General features: G+C 45.8%; 1 protein-coding gene across 1 annotated transcript in view; it reads right to left on the reverse strand.

The window, feature by feature from the left end:
- Positions 1 to 5,557, reverse strand: part of traip (TRAF-interacting protein) — a 53,236-nt gene extending 47,679 nt beyond the window's left edge. Inside the window, exon 1 of the mRNA XM_087994100.1 lies at positions 5,543 to 5,557. The gene's annotated coding sequence lies outside the window, so the exon portion shown is untranslated. The remainder of the gene's footprint in view (positions 1 to 5,542) is intronic.
- Positions 5,558 to 7,196: the final 1,639 nt, after the last annotated feature.

Below are 7,196 nucleotides of genomic sequence, written 5' to 3' on the forward strand. Positions count from 1 at the left end.
CTGTCAACATAATTCTGCTAGTTAAAAATGCCTCGACATAGACACCCAAACAAACACAAAACAAAACAGACTGGCAGGAAAACTTGGGAAGGCAGCTCAATGCTCCTTATCCACAAGGCTCACTGAGACAATTCTTTTGGTTTGTTCTTACTCTTCAACTCTCTTCTCCAAATTCTTTTACTTGCTACAGGAGATGATGACTGGTTATCACTACAGAGACTTACTGGTGAAAAGTCACAGCTTACAGTAACTGGTAAGGGAAATAAACTGGCCTTTTTCAGGTGCAAGGTGTTTTTTTTAAACTACAGCGATCCCTTTCTGGAGGTCCAATGGCTTCTGACCAAACATTTACACTTTTTAAAAAAAAATTTCATTCACGGGATGTGGATTTCGCCAGTCAGTATTTATTACACGTCCCTAATTGCCCAGAGGGTAATTAAGAGTCAACCAGATTGCTGTGGATCTGGAGTCATATGTAGGCCAGACCAGGTAAGGATGGCGGATGTCCTTCCCTAAAGGACATTAGTGAACCAGATACTTTTTTTCTGACAATTGACAACTGCTTCATGGTCATCATTCCATCTTCATTCCAGATTCTTCATTGAATTTAAATTCCACCATCTGCCATGATGGGATTTAAACCAGTATCCCCAGAACATTAGCTGGGTCTCTAGATTAACAGTCCATGAAAATGCCACTAGGCTATCCCCTGACCTGCAAGCTATCAGTTACTTAAGGGCTATCACAGTTAGTGGGAAGCAGACAGCTTTTGTTGTCAACATTGGGTTGCCATTCCACAGAACACTCAGCTACTTGTTCCCAGCCAAATCCTCCCCCTGGCTGCAGTCCTTCTCACCCTGCTTGAACAAGCAGTATAAATAGCACTGACAATGACTGTCAGATTATTTGCTTTTAAAAAGTGCAGTCATCCTTTCATCCATAAGACCATATGATATCGGAGCAGAATTAGGCTATTGGCCCACTGCTTCGGCTCTGCCATTCAATCATGGTTGATATATTTCTCAACCCTATTCTCCTGCCTTTGCCCTGTGACTTTTGATCTGCTTAGTAATCATGACCGTATTTATCTCTCTCTCTCAAACTCTTAGTAACTTGGCCTCCGCAGCCGTCTGTGGCAATAAGTTCTACAGATTCACCACCCTCTGACTGAAAAGATTCCTCATCTCAGTTCGAAAGGGTGACCCCTTCACTCTGAGACTATACCCTAGGGTCCTGATCTCTCCTACTAGTGGAAGCATCTTCTCCACATCCAGTCTATCCAGGTCTCTCAGTATTCTGCAAGCTTCAATGAGATCTCCCTTCACCCTTATAAAGCCCATAGAGTACAGATCAAGAGTCCTCAACCACTCATCATATGGCAAGCCATTTGCTTCCAGGATCATTTTTGCAAAACCCTCTGAACCCCCTCCAACACCAGCATATCGTTCTGTCGATAGTGGGCCAAAAACTGCTCACAATATTCCAAAGGCAGTCTGACAAGAGCCTTATACAGCCTCAGTAGCATGCCCCTGTTCCTGTATTCCAGACCTCTCAAAATGAATGCTGACATGACATTTGCTTTCCTAACTGCCAGCTGAACCTGCATGTTAATCTCAAGAGAATCCTGAACCATGACTCTGAAGTCAGTTTGTGCTTCAGATTTCTAAAGCCTTTCTCAATTCAGAAAATAATCTATGCCTCTATTCTTCCAAAGTGCATCAACTCACACTTACCCATATTGTATTCCAACTGCCACTTCTTTGCTCACTCTCTGATCCTGTCCAAATACTTCTGCAGCCTCCCCGCTTCCTCAAAACTACCCGGCCCTCTACCCATCTCTGAGTCATCGGCAAATTTAGTAACAATGCCCTCAGTTCTGTCACCCAGAACAACCCTTGGTTTTTTTAAAATGTTCCTTTTCTCATTTCACAATCAAAGATGCAGAAAAATAAAGATAAGGCTTGTATGTTTTATCATTCCCATGGTGCACACCGTCACCCCCTTTGCCATCAAACCTTGCATGCCTATTGCTTTCCTCATTATTAATTCCTCATCCAAGCAGTTGTTTAAAATTTTTAAAACTTTGCCAAATTCCAGTTATGATGGAAGGTTGAACACATGAAATGCTAACTCTTTGTTTCTTTACAGTGCCCTGACCTGCTGCATACTGCCAATAATTTATATGTTGGTGACAGTAGGCAACACATATACATTATTATTTTGTAGGATAATTTCTTTGGGCAAATACAGTTGGTGGTTAGAGCAGTCAATCATCAATACAATTTCTGTCTCTGGTGAATAAAGAATTGTGGTAGAATTGATCAATAGACAGCTGGTGAAAGGGGAAGAGCTGTCCCCTGTCACTGAACACAGCGGCCCACCATCTATCTCCTATCCCAGGATTATAGTGACACTCCAAATCTCCATAATGGGGAGCAGAGTGACCCTCTACATTACCACCCCAGAGAGCCCTATACAGAACTGTGGGATCATAGTATCATTCCAAACCCCAATCCTCAAGAGCAGAGTGACCCTGAATCCCACCTCTGTGACCACGACTATAAAATGTAGGATTAGAATTAGGCCATTTGCTCTATCAGGTCTATTCTGCCATGTGATCATGGCTGATATGCTTCTCAACCCTATTCTTGTGCCTTCTTCCCATAAGCCTTGATCCCTTTACTAATCAAGAATACACCTAAAATGTGTCTGAAATATTTAGAAGTCCGATCTAAAGAGTGTCAGAAATACACTCAATGATTTAATCTCTGCAGCTGTGGCAATGATTTCCACAGATCATCCACTTTCTGACTATAGAAACCAGAAACCACTCCATGCCTGAGGGGCACAGTGATAAGATCTGATGCCACTCTACCTCTCCCTTCTTGGGAACAGAGCACCCTTCCTCCCTGATACCCCTTTAAGGACACAGAGTCAACATCAATCTTTGTCTATGTCCCATGCTTGAGACAACAGACCCGAGCTGACCACCTGAGCAGGATGATCTGCAAGAGGCACAGGGATCCACTGTTTGCCACATCTCATGGAACTATGATTCCCAAACCTTCACCCCACAGGCACACAATGTCCGAACCCACCCTAGGGTCCTAGTGACCTGCAACCGCACCCATCCTGCCCCAACCCAGGGGTGCAGCGACATCCAACGGGCCTCCATCCAGGCTCAGGGGCAGCCCTGACCTGCTGCATACTGCCAATAATTTATATGTTGGTGACAGTAGGCTACACATATACATTATTACTTTGTAGGATAATTTCTTTGGGCAAATACAGTTGGTGGTTAGAGCAGTCAATCATCAATACAATTTCAGTCTCTGGTGAATAAAGAATTGTGGTAGAATTGATCAACAGACAGCTGGTGAAAGGGGAAGAGCTGTCCCCTGACACTGAACACAGCGGCCCACCATCTATCTCCTATCCCAGGATTATAGTGACACTCCAAATCTCCATAATGGGGAGCAGAGTGACCCTCTACAAATCCATCCCTCCCATCCTAGGGGCACAGCAGCTGCCAAATCACTTCCCACCCCACCAGGGTACAGCGATTTCTCACTGGGATTCAGTAACAATAAACTTGAAATCTCCCTCACTCTGCCCCTCAAACCCTCATCCGCCCCATTCTCTCCTCAATCCCTCTTTTCTGGCCCTCTCCCCCCAGTCTCTGCCTCTCCCTGTTATTTGGTGTATATTATCCCCTCACCTCTCTCTCTGTTATTTGGTGTACGGTGTTATCCCCTCACCTCTCTCTCTCTGTTATTTGGTGTATATTACACACATGCCCCCACCACTCTCTCTGTTATTTGGTGCATATTATACACATGCCCCCACCACTCTCTCTGTTATTTGGTGCATATTATACACATGCCCCCACCACTCTCTCTGTTATTTGGTGCATATTATACACATGCCCCCACCACTCTCTCTGTTATTTGGTGTATATTACACACATGCCCCCACCACTCTCTCTGTTATTTGGTGCATATTATACACATGCCCCCACCACTCTCTCTGTTATTTGGTGCATATTATACACATGCCCCCACCACTCTCTCTGTTATTTGGTGTATATTACACACATGCCCCCACCACTCTCTCTGTTATTTGGTGTATATTACACACATGCCCCCACCACTCTCTCTGTTATTTGGTGTATATTATATACATGCCCCCACCACTCTCTCTGTTATTTGGTGCATATTATACACATGCCCCCACCACTCTCTCTGTTATTTGGTGCATTTTATACACATGCCCCCACCACTCTCTCTGTTATTTGGTGTATATTACACACATGCCCCCACCACTCTCTCTGTTATTTGGTGCATATTATACACATGCCCCCACCACTCTCTCTGTTATTTGGTGCATATTATACACATGCCCCCACCACTCTCTCTGTTATTTGGTGTATATTACACACATGCCCCCACCACTCTCTCTGTTATTTGGTGTATATTACACACATGCCCCCACCACTCTCTCTGTTATTTGGTGTATATTATATACATGCCCCCACCACTCTCTCTGTTATTTGGTGCATATTATACACATGCCCCCACCACTCTCTCTGTTATTTGGTGTATATTACACACATGCCCCCACCACTCTCTCTGTTATTTGGTGTATATTACACACATGCCCCCACCCAGTTATTTGGTGTGTCACCCCCTCTCTCTCTGTTATTTGATGCACGTTATCTCCTCTCTCTTATTTGGTATTTATCTCCCCCTATTTGGTATGCGTTCTCCCTCTCTTGCTATTTGTTACTTGGTGCGTATTACCTCTTCCTCTCAGATATTTGGGATGTATTACCTCTCTCTCTCTCTGTCTGAGGAATGTGGTGTGTGTTACCCCTCTCTCTCTGGTATTGTGTGTGTGTTACCCTCCTCTCTCTGGTATTGTGTGTGTGTGTGTGTGTGTGTGTGTGTGTGTGTTACCCTCCTCTCTCTGGTATTGTGTGTGTGTGTGTGTGTGTGTGTGTGTTACCCTCCTCTCTCTGGTATTGTGTGTGTGTGTGTTACCCTCCTCTCTCTGGTATTGTGTGTGTGTGTGTGTGTGTTACCCTCCTCTCTCTGGTATTGTGTGTGTGTGTGTGTTACCCTCCTCTCTCTGGTATTGTGTGTGTGTGTGTGTGTGTGTGTGTGTTACCCCCCTCTCTCTGGTATTGTGTGTGTGTGTGTGTGTGTTACCCTCCTCTCTCTGGTATTGTGTGTGTGTGCGTGTGTGTGTTACCCCCCTCTCTCTGGTATTGTGTGTGTGTTACCCCCCTCTCTCTGGTATTGTGTGTGTGTGTGTTACCCTCCCCCGGGCTGGTATTTGGTGCATTTTAACCCCATCTCTCTCTCTCAGGTATTCGGTGTCTGTTATCCCCTTTCTCCCTCTCTGTGTTATTTTGTATCTGCCCCCCCCCCCGGTATTTCATGTGTGTTGCACCTCCCCCTCGATATCTGGGTGTGTGTTCTCTCTCTATGTATATATGTGAGTGTATATATCTATATTTTATTTATTTTTACATACACCTTACCTTCTCCTCCTGCGCGGTTCAATTTGAAAATCCGAATCACTTCCGCCCGGAACAGACGTAACATCCGTTGACGTCACGGCGCGGGCTTGAGAGGTTTATTTACCCCCAAAACCCCCAGAGTCCAGAGTGAGCAGTCGGAATGGGGGGGGTCAATGGGTTAATATGGGGGTAATGGGGGAATCAATGGGTTAATATGGGGGTAATGGGGGAATGTGGGGGTCAATGGGTTAATATGGGGTTAATGGGGGACAATGGGTTAATATGGGGGTAATGGGGGAATGTGGGGGTCAGTGGATTAATATGGGGGAATGTGGGGGTCAATGCAGGAATGGGGATCAATGCAGGCATGGGGATAATGGAATGTGGGGGGTCAATGCGTTAATATGGGGGTAATGGGGGAATGTGGGGGTCAGTGGGTTAATATGGGGGAATATGCAGGAATGGGGATAATGGGGGTCAATGCAGGAATGGGGATAATGGGGGAATGTGGGGGTCAATGCAGGAATGTGGATAATGGGGGAATGTGGGGATCAACGCAGGAATGGGGATAATGGGGGAATGTGGGGATCAACGCAGGAATGGGGATAATGGGGGAATGTGGGGATCAACGCAGGAATGGGGATAATGGGGGTCAATGGGTTAATATAGGGGTAATGGGGGAATGTGGGGGTCAATGGGTTAATATGGGGGAATGTGGGGGTCAATGGGGGAATGGGGATAATGTGAAAATGTGGGGGTCAATGTGGGTAATGGGAAAATCTGGGGGTCAATGTGGGAATGGGGGCAGTGGGAGAATGTGGGGGTGAATGGGGGAGTCAATGTGGGAATGGGGGTAATGGGAGAATGTGGGGGTCAATGGGGGAATGTGGGGGTCAGTGGGGATAATGGGTAAATGTTGGGGTCAATGTAGAAATGGGGATAATGGGAGAATGTGGGGGGCAATGTGGGAATGGGGGAGTCAATGCAGGAATGGGGATAATGGGAGAATGTGGAGGTCAATGTGGGAATGGGGGAAATGTGGGTGTTAATGCGGGAATGGGAATAATGGGGGAATGTGGAGGTCAATGTAGAAATCGGGAGAATGTGGGGGCTAATGGGGGAATGTGGGGGTCAATGGGTAATGGAATGTGGGGGTCAATGGGGATAATGGGAGAATGTGGGGATCAATGGGGGAATGTGGATAATTGGAGAATGTGGGGATCAACGGGGATAATGGGGGAATGTGGAGGTTAATGTTTAAATGTGATAACGGAGGAATGCAGGAGTAATACAGGAATATGAGGGTAATGGGGAAGTGTGGGGTAATATGGAAATGTGGGAGATAATGCAGAATGTGAGATAAGATACCAATGTTGTGGCTGTAATGTGGGAATGTGGATGTAATGGGATAATGTGGGAATGGGGATTTGAGCAATGTGATAATTTTAGAAGGGTGGTGATTGGGAGTTTGGGAAATAGGGATAATCTGGGAATGGAGATTTGGGGTAATGAGTGGATTTGGGAAGGGAGATTAATGGCAAAGGTTGGGGTGGGGGAAGGGCATTGTTGGGAAAGGGTAGGCAATGGGTAGGGTGGGTGCATCGGTTGGCCATAAGTAATGGGGTGGGGGAAAAGTGGTTGACTCAATAGTGGCTTGGAACAATGATGAGGGAGG

Source organism: Chiloscyllium plagiosum, unplaced genomic scaffold, assembly GCF_037043375.1.
Source record: "Chiloscyllium plagiosum isolate Xiang-an unplaced genomic scaffold, Cpla_swu_hap1 HiC_scaffold_14, whole genome shotgun sequence".
Lineage (NCBI taxonomy): Eukaryota > Metazoa > Chordata > Chondrichthyes > Orectolobiformes > Hemiscylliidae > Chiloscyllium > Chiloscyllium plagiosum.